Raw genomic sequence first — 20,014 nt, 5'->3', positions numbered from 1 at the left:
GATAGTCAGAGTACCATTCATGTCGCGAAGAATTCTGCTCTACATTCAAAGATAAAACACATACACTTATGGTACCATTTCATTTAGTCAGTTCAAGATGATGGATAGTTAAATCTAGACAAGATACATACAAATGACAATCCAATGAATATGTTTACAATGGTAGTGAAAAGGGAGAAGCTAAACTCCTCTTGAACTTTGGTTGGTCTTTTAAATTGAATAGAATAAAATAACAATATACTCTAGGGTGGTTTGGTCTAGTGGGAGCCCCATGGAGTTGTAGTATAGCTACAACATCAGTCTCCAAGTGGGAGATTGTTATCTAGTATGGAGCCTGATCAGTCCCCAAGTGGGAGATTGTTAGTTTGTGGTGACTGATCAGGGAAGTATTGTACATACTTCATAATTCTTTGGGGTTCGAGAGTTTGGGCCCCATTTTATCATGATTTTGGGCCAACATGTAATAATTAATTATAATCCTAAAGCAATGAAAATACTTGTATAAAAGTACTTAGGGTTAGGTATTTTTCATAAAGTGTGATGCAAAAATTTCTTCTTGTGGTGGTATTGAGCTGTAAGGGATTATTGATTGTAATCAGGTTGTAATCACTTGATCACAATAATATTGGACTTATTGTTTGGTGGATGTAGCCCAAGGGTTTGGGTGAACTACAATAAATCTTGGTGTCTTATGTTCTCTTCTGTGCAATTTATTATTTCTTGATATTATTTATATTTTCATGTAATTTTTATTTTGTCTGAGGTTAATCTTAATAGGAAATAAATCAATTTTTTGGATCATACCAAATTGACAATCCTATGTTCATTTTAGGATTTTTTTGACATGTAAAGATTATGTTGAAGTGTGTGTGGATTTAGAGGCCCATAATCAACACCTATAGGATAAAGGTTGATGACCCACACATTTTATTGAGATCTGACATTTGCCTCACAAAATCATGAGATGTGGACATGTGGCCTCTCTTCCAAAGACATTGATATTTCAAAGGATTCTACATGGAATCTTTTTTCATCTTCCATTGATCAAACAATAGCTCTGAAGTTATGAAAGGGATTGTCAAAAATATCAAATAGCAGTAATAGTCGTGAAATGTTGTTGCAATGAAGATCAATGATGGAAGTTCAAACTTTATACTGATGAAGGGAAAACTTATTCATTAAAAACTAAAGTTATGTTGCACAAATTCAATAGTTAATTTTATGCTGAAGGATGTAAAACTGGCATACCATTCCATCATTGACATCTTAATACAATCAAAATTTTGGAAACAATTGTGTGTACTATCAACAAAGGATTTCAAAGAAAATTTTAAAGCTAAATTTCTTTGAAAAATGACAAGTAACATAAAGTAATCTTCAAATTCCCAATAATTATTTTCACAGAGGATTAAAATTGTAGTTTTTTTTCCCTAGTCAATTGGATTACTGTTAAAGCCCTAGTCTTGCTTAGAAAAACCCTTGTGAAACCCTAGTCTTCTTAGTAACCCAAAATTATGAAAATGACACCCAAAAAATACACTTTCCAATTCAATTATGAGGATAGGTGCCTACAAGATGAATTTTTCAATCAATCACCCTTATCCAAGGAGGATAGGACTATCTCAAAGGAATGAAAAACACTGAATAATGAGGTATGCCCTTGTTTGAAAGATAAATATGAAAACATCCATGATTCATTTATGTCAATCAAGGGCTTACATTTTTTTTGGAGATGGTATGGCCAAGCCAATGTAGGGATTCCCTTCTACAATGCATGGTAGTACAATCTTGGAAAATTGGTGATTCCTACTATTTTCTTAGATATAGATTTACTATTGGAGTTAGACATAAAATATGACCCCATTACATAGATAATTATGGATTTGGATGGAGAAGTTTTATTAAAAGTTGATGTTGAGTCCATTATAAAGGCTTTTGATCTTCATTCATATCTAGATGTAACTGATGAAATTGATTTCAAGATGTTTGAGGATGCTTTAAATAAAGTTGGGCTAGATGTGTTATAGAACTTATTAACCCCTTTTCTTAAAGGAGGTGGATGGGATCAAGTTAACACCAGCATATATTTCATATTGTGGGTAATGTAGAGAAGCATAATAATACTCTATTGAAAATGCCCTTCTCTATATCAAGTGACAAGGCTAACTAATAGGGGGAAATCTAGCAAATTGGTAATGTGGATATTCTTGGGGATATAGAAATGTTGAATTGCAGTGGTTTATGATTTCCCTCAATAGATAGAGGCCATAATTAGTGAAGGGGTGCTAGCATTACATAAGGGAAAAACATCAAACTTCAAGTGATATTCACTACTTATGCATATGATCCTTTTCCATAATAAAGATTACTTTTCCAAGCTATGTACATGGAATTTGAAAGGAATGATGAGATGTTACCAGTGTAATTATGGTCAACTATCCCATTAGTTGATTGGAATGAGACAAGTTGTACATTATTTAAAAATATATTTGGAATGGCTCTTAGAAGGAATCTATTTCCATTTGTTAGAGATTTCCCATATTTCTTGTTCACATTTTTTAGGCTAATTTATTGTAATGCCATGCTAAAATTGTGCCACAAATGCAAAGATGTTTACTTATACTCACACAAAACTATTATCAGAATCTATGGTTTCCCACAAAGACCTTTTGTGTTTCCAAGGCATGTCCCATTAAGGATTGGATTTCTTGAGGTCATGAGACAAATTGGTATAGTCCAAGACACAAATTTTCCAGCAAAAACTAATAAGGGAACTTTCTTCCATGACCTCATAATATTTCATCATTTTGTAATCATAAAATTGGAGCAGAAGGATATAGTTTAGTTCAGCAGACCATATAAAATGATAGTTAGTTCTAAAAGGATGAATGGCATAGAAGGGTTCTATTAGATGGTAATGCAAAGGATAAAGATAATACCAAAGTGTGAGCATGAGGTTGATTTCCTAAAAGACATCATTAGAAATTATGATGACATGAAATCTCATAAAAGAAAGAAGAAATGTTGGAATTCCTACCAGGAATTTTTAGATGAGGTGCATGAAGTGGACCCAAATTATGATCCACTCCCAAATACAAAGACTTGGGCTCATAGGTTAAGAATAATTCTTGAAAATTTCTCGGGTATATATGACATCATAAATGAGAAAATTGGTCAAGATGAGAAAGCCAAAGTTATATTTGTAGAGGATGCTAAAGGGCTAGGCATGTTTTTGAAAGCCTCTAATATTGTTTCTAAAGAGGGAAAAGGATAAAAGAGGTCAAGAGAGGATCTAGAGCCTCAAGGCGAGGATCTTGCAAAAAGGATAAGGTGCTACACCCTTAATATTGGTGCATATAGGGTTATGAATAGTCAACTTGTGGCTATCTTAATCCTTAATTAAGTCATGTTATCATTATTATATTATTATTTAGTTAGGTAGATCAGCCTAGGTGTTATGTAGGGATGTGTCTATTCAACCTAAGCATAATTAGGTATATATAGGAGGTTGTGAGTCTTATTTTAAGATCATATTGTGAGGTATTTTCTCATTGGAGATATTTGGAGGTTGCCCCCTCAAAGTGGCCTATTACTCTTAGTTATTATCAAGTATTAATATAATATTTTATATTATTTCATCTATTGTGCAAGTTATTTCATTGCGAGTGGTATCAGAGCATGATCTTAGCACTACAGAGGCAAGATTTTTTCTCAACATTGGGGAAATTTTGGGAAGAGCATAACTTTCATATTTTAGCAATTTTTTCAAAGATTTTTAAAGGGTTTTTGAAGACTACATTAATGAATCTATAGTCCAAAATTTAGAGGAATTGGAGTAAATTTAGGAAAATTATTGTAGAATTACTATTTCTACACAATTTATTGAGATCTACATATCTCTCACATCCTATCGAATTGAATTATAACTTGTATTGGGTTTTTTAATACATAGTAGAGGAGCCTAAATTTTAAAGCTTGGGGAAATTAAAGCAAAAATAAGTAAGTTATTACAAAATTAGGAAAATTCTCTTTCAAGGCAACAAATTTTGTCAATTTTTTTAATTTTTCCTGAGTAAGGGTATCTTGGCCCTAGTAATTAATAGTAAAAAATAAATTAAAAAATTAGAGAATTTATATTTCATTTGTGTGATTTATTTCAAAAATATTGATTTTCATCATGATAGGGCCTCTAGCAAGAGGTAAAAGGAATGCTACCACACCAAGGAAATCTTCTGATCAAGATTGGGAAATAACTAAGGATAGTAATCCCAATGAGGAAATAAGTAAGTTCAAGGAAGAGGTTAAGAGGGCTATGTGTGATCTACAAGGAGATATATTAGATATACAAAGCATGTTAAGAACCTATATGAATGAAACAAGGAAGGAGTTGTCATGAGTCAAGGTGAAACCTTCAAGTTGACGAATAATGATACAAATTTTAATACTCCTATGGGATCTAGGAATTTTTTTCCAAAGATGGATATGTGCGAATTCGATGACAAGGATCCTCTAACATGGATAAATCAAATGGATAATTTTTTTTGAGGTACATCAAACCCTATATGGACAAAAGGTCATAATGGCTTCCTTATATCTAGAACTAGATCAATTCATTTGGTGTAATTGGATTTGTACTCATAGGAGGAAAAAGGGTCTCATCGTATCATGGTCAATTTTTATAAAAGAACTCAAAGAACAATATAGAAATAGTGTGATAGAAAACTTCTTTAGCCAACTTGCTAAGCTTCAACAAATAGGATCAGTTAAGGATTATATTCAAAAATTCCAAAATCTATCCTTAAGAGTGGATACAATTATTGAGGAGAACTTGAATGATTTATTATTGGGTGGTCTCAAGGATCACATTCAACATGAGGTGCACATGTTTAGTCCTAGCTTAGTAAATGAGTCTTTTATATTGGCATGTACGATGGAGGAGAAGTTCTTGATTCCTAGAAAACAAGGGGCTAATGTGATAAGAGAAAAAGGTTATTCAAAACCTTATTTTCCTCAACCTACTAGGTTGACTCACAACAAATTGAGGAGAAAAGAGAAAAAGGATTATGTTTCAATTGTGATAACAGATATAGTTGAGGACATAAATGTAGTGAAAATAAATTTTTCTATATTGAAGCTCCAAGTGAGGAAGAAAAGGATGACCCATAGCAAATGAGCATAGGGAGTTAGGTGAGGAATCAAATGATTCTCAACCAATCATTTCTTGTCATGCACTTTCAGGTTTTAGTGCACCACAAACTCTCAAGGTAGTGGGTTTCTTAAAGAAGCAGAAAGTAATAGTGTTAATCAACTTAGGTAGTATTCATAATTTCATCAACAAAAAGTTGGCAACTCTTCTAAATTGTTTTATATATCCAGCCCCAGAGTTTTAGGTTTTGATTTTTGATGGGGGCATAGTTAGTTGTTCAGGGAAGTGTCATAGCATCAAATTATCCATGAGAGATACCCCAATATATGCGATATCCATGGCTATGGTGGATATCGTTTTGGGAGTACAATGGCTTACTACATTGGGAACATCTGAGATGAAATTCTAAGAACTATTCATGCAATTTTAATCAAAAGGAAAGGTAGTGGAGCTAAGGGGATTGAAGGAAAAATCCCCATAGATGGTAAGCTCTCATCAAATGAAAAAGTTTCTTAAGAATGGAGTGGAATGATTTGTGGCCTAGCATGCTCATTAGAAATCTCTCAATCTAATTCTCTTACTTATCTAGATTTAAAAGTAATAATTAATCATCACTCAATGATTCTTGGAGATATTCCTAAAGGAATTCCTCCTAAGAGGGATCATGACCAAATTAAGCCTTATAGCTAATCACACATACAAAAAATTGAGATAGATTTTTTTTTTGAGGAAATGCTAGAGGCAAGAATGATTGGGCATAGCCATAGTGCTTACTCCTCACTTATTGTAATGGTGTGTAAGAAGGATGAAACTTGGTGTATGTATCTAGATTATAGAGTGCTCAACAAGTACATCATTAAAAATAAGTTTCCTATTCCAATCATCAATGATCTTCTAGATGAATAAAATAGAGCTATGTATTTTACCAAGTTAGATGTATTTTACCAAGTTAGATCTTAGATCAGGTTATCACCAAATTTAGATTAAGGAGGAAGATATTTGCAAGACAAAATTTCAAACTCATGAGGGTCATTATGAATTTTTGGTGATGCCATTCAGTCTTACCAATGCACCATCTACATTCCAAAGTTTGATGAATTTCATTTTTAAGAAGTTCTTGATAAAGTTTGTGTTAGTGTTTTTTGATGATATATTAATTTATAGCAAGACTTGGGAAGAACATTTGTAGCATGTAGATCAAGCATTACAATTACTCAAAGATCATTAAATCTATGCTAAGCCATCCAAGTGTGTTTTTGGTCTTAAGAAGGTGGAGTATTTAGGACACATAGCTTCACATGGAGTAAAGGTGGACCCTAACAAAATTAAGGCTATCATGGAATGGCCTATTCCAAAAACTATTAAGAAGCTAAGGGGTGTCTTGGGATTGACAGGTGATATAGAAGATTTGTGAAGAATTATGGTCACATAGCAACATCCCTTACCACTCTATTGAAGAAGGATGCTTTTCATTGTAATGAATACATATGCTAATGTAGCATTTGAGCAATTGAAGAAGGCTATGTGTACAACTCTACTACTTGCCACTCCAGACTTCACCAAGGAATTCATTATGGAATGTGATGCTTCTAGAAATAGGATAGGAGTAGTTCTCATGCAAGAAGGTCAACCAATTTCTTGAGAGTCATCAATTAAAAGGTAAAAATGAAGGACTTCTTTAATGGGTTGACACTTCAAGGTTAAGACAGAACACGATAGCCTAAAATATTTGTTGGAACAAAGACTATCTTTAGAATAGAAACAAAAATGGGTCACTGAGATATTGGGGTATGAATTTGAAATTGTATACAAGATGTTGGTCTCAGATTGGTTTTGACAATTGAGTGTCAACACACTTTAGAAATTTTCTTAGTTGATGTTGAGTATAATAAATCCCAAGTCACAATATCTACTGAGCCAAAAATTCAACAAGTGTCGACTCATTCAGATGCTAAGTAGATAGATAGTGCTAAGAAAGTTTCAACTGTCGAGTGACTAATAGATGTTGAGCAGTATGTATGCCAAGTAAACTATAGGTGCCGAGCAAGACAAAATTTCTATATGTGTTGAGCATCAGTAATCAATAAGTGCCAAGTAACATTGAATCAACATAAGAGTTTGTGCCCTCACAAACTAAGATGTAAACCATTTTTTGCTGATACAAGATGAATCTTGAAGGATTAGGTTGAATCTTTTTGATTCCCTATGAAATCAACATGCAACCAATTAGAAAAATGGAAAGATGGATGAATCTCAATTGTAGATTCATACCTAACCCTAAGTCATGCAACCTTTTTAAGGATGTCAAAACCCCATAATTCAGTAATGTATGAGAATGCATGAGAGAGTATACAAGGAGAGAATGCATGCAAGGAGAAAATACTAGCAAAGTTTGAAGGAAGTGAAAGGAGTAAAAAGACTTAGAAGAAGGACAACATTGTAGTATTAGTTATCAGAATAGAGTATCAACACTTTGAAAAGAATCATATCAAATCAATGAGGATTAGATTAGAATGTACTGAACATCAATCTGAAATCAACAATTGAGGATTGTAAGTTATCAGGTGAACAAATTCTACTATACTTTCTAGCCATTGTATTAGGAGAATGAAAATCCTATGAAGATAGGTTTGTTTAACAGCCATTTTGTAAATCCTTTAATAGGGTGACATTCCAAGTGAATGTTTTGTAAATCCTTTAGATAGGTACACTTTTAATAGGGTGTTGGAGCCTTTAATAGGGTAGGTCTCTCATAGGGTAGACCATTGATTATGGTCAAACTTTGTAACCTTGACAAGTTACATATTGCTGCAATGATAAGTTGAGGGTGTCATCCCCAACCTAGATTTACCTTCTCATTTTGGAGAGTTTTTGGGTGATCAAATATTATGTTATTTATTTTAATGCATGCCTTTATTTTCATGTTAATTAGAAATGTTTCATGCATCTATTAATTTTAGTTAAAAGTTTTATAGCTAAAAGTTTGGTACTTCTTATTCACCCCCCCTCTTAGAAGTATTCTTCCCACTTGTAAATTCCAATAATTTGTATTAAAGCCAAGTTCTTATAAGGAGAAGCCTTATAACTTGAAGAAAAGATCTAGCAATGGAGGTTTACAAGCTTGGGAAGATTATAGAAAATTAGGAGATTGAAATAGACCTTATTCTACATTGTTTGGATGAAGCTAGGGAAGAATTGAGGAAATCCCTAAAGAGAAGAAAAGAAATCACCATAGCTGAGAATGATACATAGTACAAGGAGATTGACACCTCAAAAGTGTGTGCCAATGGAGATTCTAAGGAATTTGATGCAACAATTGTAAACCTAATGGAGAAGAATAGGGCTCAAGCAAAAGAGATCAAAACTCTCAAGATTGAACAAGAATCACAAGTCATGATGCTTTGTGAAGTGACTGAATAGAAGAAAAGAGAATTGAAGATAAAGCTATGATAGAAGATGACAAGAAAAACCTTTCCAATAGACTAGAGGAAAACTCAATTGAGCTTGCAAGATTTTCCAACATGTAGCTAGACACCCTAAGCCAAATGATGAATGCCCATCATGAGTTGAATGTCAAGGACATTGAGATCTCCATACTAAAGATGCAAAAGGAACAACTGCAAAATGACTTGAGAATAGAAAAAGAATTTGCGAAAAGCTTCAACAAACCTAATGAAGCCATCAAGTAGTTTGAATAGCTACTAAAATCACCAAGATCCAGCAATGAAACTTCAGGACTAGGATACACCAACACTGAAAAAGGAGAGTCATCAAAGACTGGAGAAGAAAGAAGTGACAAAGATAAAGGTATGAACACAAAACCTACTTATCATTTTTGTGGTAAAAAGGGACATACCTCTAATGTGTGTAGCAGTTAGAACACCAATCAACATGACAAACCTGAAAACATGGGACACTGTCATGAGTGCAATAAGCAAGATCGTCGAGCATATGACTATAGGACTAGAACCATTAGGACACCAAGATTGAAGGTCACTACTAAAATTGCAAGAAGTATGGACATAGAGCCTTGAATGTAGATCTAAGCCTACATGGACACCAAACCAACCAACAAAGAAAAATAATCATGGACATCACTACAATTGGGACTACAACACTAGGAAAAGCTATCACTATTGTCAAGAATATGGATACATTCCTAGAAACTAAATAAGAACACACTTTTAGTGGCAACTGCAATAGGTGGATGAGTCAAACCACTTGTTTTAGTTGTCTAAAGACTGAACACATCATCAAGTATTTCCCAACAAGATCAAAGGCACCCAATTTTGAGTTCAAGAAAGGAAAAGGGAAAGTTGATGTTGAACACATCAGAGGAGACATGAATAGAACATGGAAAAGAAAAGATGGAAGCAACACATCCAATGGAGGGATCACTTTACCTAAAAGGTCAAGTGGTCACACTACATCCAACTAAGAAAAAGAAGGTGTGTCGGACTGATACTCAAATACTTTATCATACATTAGTTCCCAAAATAAATTAGCACTAAAAAGGATAGCTTAGCATGAATAAAGATGCAAAGTTAAATCTTCAAAATTTTCACATTATTGCCAAGTAAGGAAAGTTGCCTTCAGAAGCTGAGTAAAATCTTAGTATATGCCAATTTGTCTACCAAATTTAGTAGAAGCTAAGTTAGTAGTGGATGCCAAGTGAGGGGAAATTCCTATTGAAGCTGAGTAAGGGAAACTCCAGTGTATACCAAGTGTTGGAAAATCAATGGAAGCTGGGTGAACAGAATTGCATAAGGAGCTGAGTGGACAGTTGTATATGCACTAAGCATGAAATGCTATGAAATAAAGGGTATAAGGTTGAGTTTTCAATCATTTTTCATCATCATGAACATAGAAAAAGAACAAGAAGAGCATAAAAACAAATTCCAAGCAGAGATTGATGCTTTTGCAAAGATCCCAGTTAAGATTCAACATTGTTTCATTAATTTAAGGTATTTACACTAGTGTCCAGCTATGTAGTTAAGCAATTTTTATGTCTTGAAACCGTAGTTTTCAAATATGTCATCTAGCTCTAGGAAACCCCAAGACAAGGAGTTGTTTGAGGTTCAATTGGTTAGTAATGAAGTTTAGCAACTAGACTTTAGACCAATTCCTAAAATTGCATACAAAAATGACCTTGTTGGAGCTTTATCCATTATTCCACCTAAAGTTTTGATGGTGCAAGATGTTATAAGGTGTTATAACTATAAAATAGGTGTAATTTGGGACATGGAGATTTGGTAAGCATATGATCAACTTTGTGAGAATGGGGTATTGAAGGAAGAGTTTCAAATTGTTGAGAGGAAGGGCTTAACTCGTGTCCTAGATTTGCCTACTGTATTCAAAACTAAATGGATAAGAATTTTGTTAAGTAGAATCCATGATGGATTCCTATGGTTGGAAGATGGTCCCATTAAATTTTACAAAAGAATTATACATAGAGTAACTGGGTACCCAACCCTAGAAAGGCCAAAGAGCCTAAGGAGTGATTTTAAAGAAGCCATAGAGAAGAACACTGGGGCAAAGTGGAACAAGAGAGGGATGACCATTGACACCATCAAAGATCCTTTTGTCAAATTTTTTGTTAGGGTCATATATCATAAACTCTATCAATCAAGCTAACTCAATAGTGTACATTGTATTGTAGTAGACATGGGATACAAATTGTTAAGAAGGATCATACTTATGATCTAGTTGATTTGCAATTACAATAGATTATGGAGAACTTGGGAGCCATAAGAAGGTCCAAGGGAGCCCAATGCAAATTTGGAGAAATTTTGATATGCATATCCTTTTATGTTTGGAATGAATTCCCCTCTTTTGGAAAGGTAAGTTGGAAAAAAAATAGATCAATAGCAGTCCAAGTGAATGAATATATAGAGCAGATGGGGGAAAAATTTTAAACTATAATGACCAACTACTTTGAGGACTTTAAGAAGTCAATGAAATAGAGACTCAAGATACCTATCTCTCTTGTTGAACATCATATCAATGACATTTGTTTCTTGGTTGACATTGATTTTACATACATCCAAGCTATAGCACCAAGGGTGAGATGGCTAAGGCCACTTGGATATGAAATCAATATTGATGAGGCATCAATAGCAATCACAACATTGATAGCAGAAGATATTGATAAAAGTGCAAAACCTTTTGGCACTTTTGATGTTGTGAAGCCCAAAATTGAAATGGAACTGAAAACTACTTCAACTCTAAGGAAAAAGGATAGATTGGTGAAAAAGCTTAAGGCTAGATTTGGTGAAGGCACAACAGAAGGTAAGGAGGATGATGAAGATGAAGAAGGAGAAGAAGAAGAGCAAGATCAAGGGCCACTTGCATTGACCCAAGGCATGGGAGAAGATGTAGAAGAGGTAGAAGATGCCGAGGAGGAAAAGAAAGCCAAGGAAGCACCTACCAAGCCTGAGCCAATGAAGAGAAAAGCTCAGAAACATCTTGCAGCTCAGCAAGAATGTAGCTAAGCCAAGCCCAACAAAGCCTACCATACGGGCTAGTACAAGAGCTACATCAAAGGAGGCTAAGGAGTAGGAAAAGAAGTCTACTAAATAGGAAGGCCCAACCAAGAAGAAGCTAAGAAGAAAATATGTTGCACCCCCTAAATTAGATAAAGAGAGAATAGAATCTGATGACAAAAACCAATTCAGAGTGGTAAGTCACACCACTAAGTCTAATTTAGAAAACATATGTGATAACATTAGGGATAATGCAAACTTGTTAGGTTTAAAAAGCATTGATTTTAATAAGTTGAATAAAGAGGAATAGAACATGGTTGAAGAGTCAGTCTACACCATGATGGCAAAGTTCAAGAACACTCCACTCGAACTTTACAATTCAATGCCTAAGGAGTTATATTCCATTATAGAAAATAAATTGCATTATTTCCTTAATATGGAAAATGAAATAAAAGAGTCAACATTGGCTCGAGTAATGCCTAAACTTATGAAAGGGAAAATTAGCAAGGCAAATAAGAAGCATCGGAGAAAATTTTTACCCAAGTATAGAGCCTTTAGTATTATACAAAATAATATTGAGGATGTTGTGAAAAAGTACACTCAAATGTGGAAGTTAATCTATGGCCTCACAATTGTCAAAGAAGGAGAAGTAGATCCCTTTGAGGGAAGAAACAATGAAGAAGAGAACAATGATAAGGAAGAAGAAGGTGAAAAGGATAAGGAAAATATTACAATGGAGAAGGAGACATAAAGATATCAAATGGAAACTACTGAGGAGCAGCAACAAGAACAGAGTGTGCAAGACACACAATTGCCACCACCAGGTCCTCCACATGTTACTCCCACACCTGTAGATATAGTAACTATACAAGATGTTCCTGATAATTTTGGTCAGGACATAAATCCATTAACTATAGAGGATCTCAAAAAGATTCTTCACTAGACTACCCTACAAGCACAATTGTGTACAAATCGAATCTTGGTGAGTGTGGAAGAGCTACAAAAATCTATAGATGACTTCACAAGAGATAAGGTGAATCCACAAGAACCACCTTCTCATATCCCAATAGTTACAAGTGGACAACCCCAAGAGAAAGCTACACAAGATACATCTACAAAGGTTGACTCCATAGTACCAATCATTACAACTTTCAAGGTGCCACTAAAGGATCAAACAAGACATATGGATACCTCTATCTCTACAGCACAAGAACAAGGTGCACCCCCAAAGATCATGGAAATTGATAAAGAAAGATTTGAAGAGGACAAGGAAAGTCATAAGGAGAAGGAGCAAGAGGCAATACAAACATTGATAAATTTTCCTATAATAGGGACTCCAACTAGAACATCTCAAAAGCTGAGCACAGAGGTAATACCACTTCAAAGTGGTATTACCTCTTCACACATCTTCCCTTGCAGTTATTGCTTTTTTTGGCTTTTCTATTTCTCCCACTCAAAATTTATCCCCCTAAAATTTTATCTCCCCCTTTTTGATACTTATGTCAAAGGGGTCTATAGATGAACTAAATATTTAGCCAAAAATGATTTATTTACCTCCATTACTATTCTCAAAGCAATATCCCAATTATCTAGTGTAGTTTCCAATGATTTAAGCTGGATGGTTGTCTCTTCTGCAAGGTGAACTAGGCCTTATAATGTAGAAAGATTGGGGTCTCTCTTTAACACATTTTCAGGATAGGCTAGTTCTTTCTATAAAATTTCCATGTGGGGTTATGGCAGATCAAATCTGTATTAACTTGGCCTTGGTATTTCCCTCATCTACTGTTAGTACAACTAGTTCCTTCTAAGTGTGTACCATAGTTTGAAAATGCTTCTCACTCTGAGTTGGATCCTTAGGTAGTTGCATGCTTGATATCTTTAGGTTCCTCTCTAAGCTCATTATTCACTGGCTAGTTTCTTGTGTGAAAATTGATGAATCACACAATTTTGAGCATAATGAGAATATGTTCTCAAGTACTGCCTTTACCTTTTCAATCTTCTTGGCCAACTCAAGTTTTGAAAGTGCTATTTCACTTGATATTCTTACATTCACCTTTGTTTGAAACCTCTTTTGAGAGCATTCTAATAGTTTTGCATTAGTATCAAGGTCTTCATTATGTACCTGGTCTACTATACTAGATAGTTGCTCCATAATAGGCTTGGTTTCATCAGGTACCTGCAAGCTAAATGCATCTAGACTCTAGCTCTACAAAGGTTGCAAGGGTACTTCACTATGGTGACCTTGCACTAGATGAGGACATAGTCATTCCCAAGTATGACTAGGAAACTATGAATATTGATTAGATAAATGAAGTGCAAGAGGTACTAAAAAAGAAAAAGAAATAAGAGATACTCAGAAATGAGTATAAACAAAGGAAAGAATTGATTGAGATTAAAGATAGTGAACCAATGCCCTAGTTCTCATTGCCCCAAGTATTAGTTTACTCAGTTTTTAAAGCCAAATCCAAACATGTTTTATTCGTTTCTAACATATTTTCTCACAGGCATTTATAAGAGGGCAACTTTGACGGTCAATATATTTTGACCCCAAATTTTTCATGAGAAGATTCAATAGAGTAGGAGTATGTAGAATAGATAATCAATTTGTATATTTTTAGAGCCCGGTCATATCTTTTGGTTAGTTTTTAAAGATGGATAGAGGACCTCTTGGCACAAAGTTAACAGTTTGCAGATAAGTGATCAAATTATTTTTAATTGATTATTCAGTGATAAAACTTGTTTCAAATTAGTATAAGGAAATTAAAGGGTTAGTTTGGAATATCAGTTGTTTAGGAACAAAGATTTTTTAGTTGGACCCATTTAGGGTCTGACTGATTCCATGAGATGGATGTAACAATGCGGAATTGAAATGGTCCAATAAAAACTCTACTCATGGATGAGACATCAAATGGCTTGGACATCTTGACCACTTTTCACAGCATGAAGTTGATAGTTTGCAGACAAGGACTGGGTCTCATTTGTGAACAACTTACAACTCTCAGAGTTCTTGATATAAGTGACAAGTCATATGAAGATTGGATGACATCTTTTGTCCATGTTCTCCAATCTACACACATTGGTGCTTAGCAACTATGGCATAACTTGGGAGCAGGTTGAGAATCTAAAGAGATCACTTCCTACTGTTGAAGAACTACATCTTGATGGAAATAAACTAAGAGCTTTAGTGTAATGTGGATCTACAAGAATGTAGAGCTGGAAAGTCTCTTTATAGAATGGAGTGTGATTGTAGATATGACTGTTAATGGGGTACCATCAAGTATTCCCCACAATTTGTCTTCTCCCATTAGAGTTGCAGTTTTAGGGAACCATATAGGCCAAGTTGTGCAAGGAGAGCTTGTTCATTTGTGGGGTAATATTAGTCTTGGAATACATCGATTGCCAACTTATCATCATCAGTCACTTCTTGAAAGAAGCAATTGGATAAATGTCAATGTTGTTCTAGCTTAATTGTTAGCCAATAATCTAAAAGGGGCTTTGTATCATAGCCTCTATGAGGCACATAGCTGCATTGAACTAAAGGCCCTTAAAATGAGCTACCAATTACAATGACCATGGGGAGCTTGTCATATATAATTGGGAAATCCATATTTGAATGTGAGAGGCAACACCAAGTTTGAAAAGGAGGAAGAACACACATAAAGAAGGAGCTATAGGGGAGCACTTTTTAAGAGTTTTCAATGAGAGAGAAAGTCTTGGATAATGTCAAAGAGGCTCCACACCATAGAAGCAACCCACAAAAACAAAATGAAAAAACTGTAATATGGAGGTAGTTTGTAGAGAAAAGTAGGCAGCGGCTAAGTAGGACAAAGCCACAAACCAAGCACGAAAAAGATACAAGGGAGCCAAGGGAATCCCATGCAAGTTGTGTCCATCAACAACAAGAGATGGTGGAAGTTGTAGCAATGAAGGAAGGATCACCAGTATGAAATGGAGGAAAAAAGAGGAGCCCATAGTTTGGATGCCCATGAATTGCAAGTCCATGTTGACCACATGTGGAGAAACCACTTGGAAGTGGAAATGGAGGAGATTCATGCAAAAAATAGAGGGAGACACCAAGTTTTGAAAAAGCCACCAAGGTGACTGATATCATCTAAATAGGGGGAAAGAAATCTAGTGGCATTAAAAAGTAAGTAGAGGATTGAGAAAATTGTGGAATGAAAGCATATTCAAGGCATAGATTTTAGTTTGGATCCATTTGAACTTTCATGGATAAACCCCTTCGTAGAATTTGGATTCTTGGTGGAGGGGTCTAAATTTGAATAGTTTGGAAAGATGCTAGTGATGTGCGAGAGCACGAGAAAAGGGAGCAATTTTTTGTTTATATATCCCACATTGCCCAGGAGAATACCTATTGAGGTTTTTAAATACTACCACACACAATAACCATAATTTCTTTAAGACACTACCTTTTAAAAGGCAAGGCTCATGAGCTATGGGGCCGTGGTCAAACAGACTATGTAAATAATAAATTTTGAATGAAGATGCATGTCAAAGAGATTACATGGAGTCTGAGTAGCCAAATGTTGACACATGGGGGATCTCATAGTAGACACTATGTCACCAAGTGAACGTGCACACCCACTAACTATAGTGACATAGTGACCAGCCAGGTGGTGGTGACATGGAAATGGCATGGCAATGATGTGGCACTAAGGTGGCATCGATGGACAGAGAATTTTGCCAAAAAAATTGCTAGAATTCGGTGGTCACCATGTCACCACCAGAAAATGGGAGGTTTTCTGGCAAGTGACATGGCACCTTCCTAGAAAACCTTGAAATTTGGCAAGGAGGTTGTAAATGATGTGGGGCTCACCCAATATAGATGGCCTATCACTATTCAACATGTGACATTCCAGGCCTGTTAGAATTTGATGCATGGCATTGCATGAATGGCCAAGTGAGGTATAAGGAGTATTTAATTTTTTTAAATATTCTCTCCTTCAAATTTTGAGAAGTTTCATTCAGTTTAAAATTTGAAGATTTTGAGTTTTCTATAGTTTATACTATAGAAATATTTTTAATTTTATAAATTTTTGGCATTTTAATGTAAAAGCCATGGTTGGGAGCCTAAAATTTCAAACGGTCACTAGAGGGGCAAGTTTTGTCCAAAATAGGCACTTCAATATACCGTTGGAACTGGGCAGATTTTTTTTTGCCAAATATGAGGTCAAATTCTGTGCAGTTATTGACCAATTTTCTCTATAAGAAGATTTGTATTTTTTGGGGCAATCTCAACAGAATGGGTAAAATTCATCAATGATCATCAAAATTAATTAGAGAGTAGATATGAAAGCTTGATGAAGCCTGATTGTGAAAAAAATAATTTTGAAAAGATTATCTTGCCTCTAGAGGCCATTTAACTAATTTTTTTCCTTTGCCTTGAATTTAGATCTAGCATCAAAAGCGGTTATTGTTCCATGAAGTATTTGAGATACTTTTTGCTTTTGGGAAACCAAACTGATTGAAGATTTCATTTACCAGTTGCAGAAAGAGATTAAAGAGATTCTTTGTCACTTCTGGGAAGTTTTCCAAATGGACACATGTTGTCTTTAGATCAAATCTGGGAATTCATTCCTTTATATCTTTCTCTTCCTATTTCTTTGTAGGGGTTCCATTTTTGGAGAAAAAATGACTCATTGTTGTGATACCATGTGTCTTCTAATTTGGAGTTTTCTAAGATTTTTGAAACCAGGGTTCCAGTCTTGATGTGTTCTCATCACTATGACACCAATTTCCTTCAACATAATTCTCTTGTATGAACAGTAGTAGTGAAGATTATAGAGAAAGTTCATATCTATTAGGTGTTTTTTTCTTTTGATTTCATGCATTTGAATGTATTGTTTCAAAGAAATGAATATGAATGAGCGAGAATTTCTTTAGTTTCATTCTGATTCTAATCTCCTATCTCGGTAATCTATAGTCTTATGTGGTTTAGGAACAAATAACTGAGACTCATCCGCATCCCTTTAAGGTTGTATGTTAGATATGTTTTGTTGTTGGAATGAAGGGCCAAGTAAATGCTTGATGTGTTTGATAGGATTGTTGGTTATTTTGAGAAGGATACTTCATAAGAATGAGGTCCTTATGAACACTGATCTCTGATTCACAAAGTGATTAGATAGATCTAATATATTGTTCTATGAAATATGTCCTTGATATCATAGATGTATGTATTTGATTCATGAAATTTCCCAATAGATAAGGCATTGATCGGCTATAGGATCAACTTTTTTTCATTATTGCATATTTGGGGTTTTGCCAAAATCAACATAATTAATCAAGCATCTTTCCCTTTCGTGTTGAAGAGCTAAAAAGGATGCCCTCACTTAGCTTGTGAATTTCATAGAGTTGCAACTTGCTACTACATATCTTTGTTATTACATAAGTATAGGAGATTAAGGGTTTTATCTACTTTAATAGATTTAGGAATATGTTTTAGCACTAGTACCATATAAATTGAATCCATAGGTCCACTCACCTAGGTTTTGTGGAGCCTGAAGTAGAAGACAGGTCTAGCCTTATAGTTGGCCTAATGTCTAAAATGGTACCATGAAGATGGGAGTTAGCTGCCCCAAGATGTGTCTTGTTCTCATCAGGGTAATTTGAAACCTATAGCATTTCAAAACACCAACAAAATGGTGACTATGTTGGGGAGATAAGATGGAAATACACCTTGTTAAAAGGACAAGAACCTCTGGTGTTAATTGAATACTTCAGTTCTATTTTTCAGTATGGTTTTGCCCATCCAAGTTACCAACAAAATGATGACTCTACTAGGGAGATAAGGTTGTAAATGACTGAATTATGGAGCTGGAAACCTCTGATATATTTTGCATATTCAATTTTTTATGCAAGGTATTGTGTTCCCTAGTTAAGCTTTATGCATTGACAATAGTAGCTTTGAAGGATTGAATGTAGATTGTGTTGCTACTAAGTTTTATTTTCAATCAATTCAGTTAGTTTGGTTTTCGAAGTATTATTTTAAATTTAGAGTCAAAATTGTTTTAAAATGGTTTCTCTCTTCTAAATGTTTAATGATTTGCAAGTCCCATAAGTTGGAAGATTCAGTTTAGATTTGTCATGTTGTAAATCACATTTTAAATCTTTCTCACAATTGTGAGTGGTGACTCTCTAAAGGATCTCTATACTAGTTTAGATCAATTATATATAAATTCTTTCATGACCTTTCAACTAAATTGGAAAATCTAAAAGTTATGATAATTTTAAGGCATGAAGAAAGAGTATATGAGTTCTTGACTGATGAGTTTTGAAGTGTTGTGTTTGATCTACTATCATAATAAATTTGAATGTTAAAATGAATCACAACAATGATTTCATTTGGTTCTCCTGAAGGAGATGGTGACTCTATAAGGATTTGATCAATGGTGTGCAAAATTAAAATCAGCACCTATGCTAATTAGCAGATCAATGTTTTCAGCATCAACACTTAAGGTATTTTATTTTTCATGATGTTGTTCTTGTTATGAAAGAATCATTAAGTGTTTTTATATTTTGAATTACATTCAGAGTTTGAATTGGTAGACAATTTTCATATATACTGCAAGTAATAAATTATGGAAGTAATAATCTTGAATGAGTTTTAAGTCTGTGAGAAATGTCGAATTTCCCTCCACCTGGTATGCAGTCCATGGATAAAACTTGTAGATCTATTTTTGCTAAGTGATATATGCCATTAAATTTTGATAGCATTCATGGTTTTCCAAACCCTACGCCATATAATCTTAGAAAGTATTTGCCTAAATTTGGTGGGAACCATTAAATTTCAGCTAGTCATCATGTTTAGATGTTGAGTGACTTAATGGGTGACTATGAAATTGCTCATGAAGATGTTCATATGAAATTATTTGTTTAGAATTTAGAAGGTAATGCTAGGGATTAGTTTTCCTTTCTACCAACATATTCTATTTCATCTTGGGATGAATTACTTTCAAACTTCATGAAGTAGTTTAGGGAAAAAGTAAGAATCTCTGATTATTTTGATAAGTTCTTGAAAATCCAAATCAAGAGTGATGAATTAGTTCTTGAATTTAATATCAGATTTGCAAAGGTTTTAAATGATATTCCTAAAAAGTGTAAGCCAAATGATCAAGTGTGTTTAATAGTTTATCTTGATGCATTTGATAAGAAGATGAGTTATCTTTTAAGAGATAAATCACCTAAGACTTTGCATTAGGCATTCATGACAACAATGGAGATTGAAACAACTTAAAGTATGGATCAACCAGGAGTCACTTCTCTAGGAATGTTTACCAGCAAGATGAGGTGCAAAGGAAAAATCAATGTCAAAAGAAGTGTTTAATTTTAGATACAAAAATAGGTACTACTGCTATTGTAAATGATCTTT

Source organism: Cupressus sempervirens, chromosome 8, assembly GCF_028749045.1.
Source record: "Cupressus sempervirens isolate cs-2001-9-10 chromosome 8, ASM2874904v1, whole genome shotgun sequence".
Lineage (NCBI taxonomy): Eukaryota > Viridiplantae > Streptophyta > Pinopsida > Cupressales > Cupressaceae > Cupressus > Cupressus sempervirens.
The sequence above is the reverse complement of the archived record's forward strand: the minus strand, read 5'-3'. Positions refer to the sequence as shown.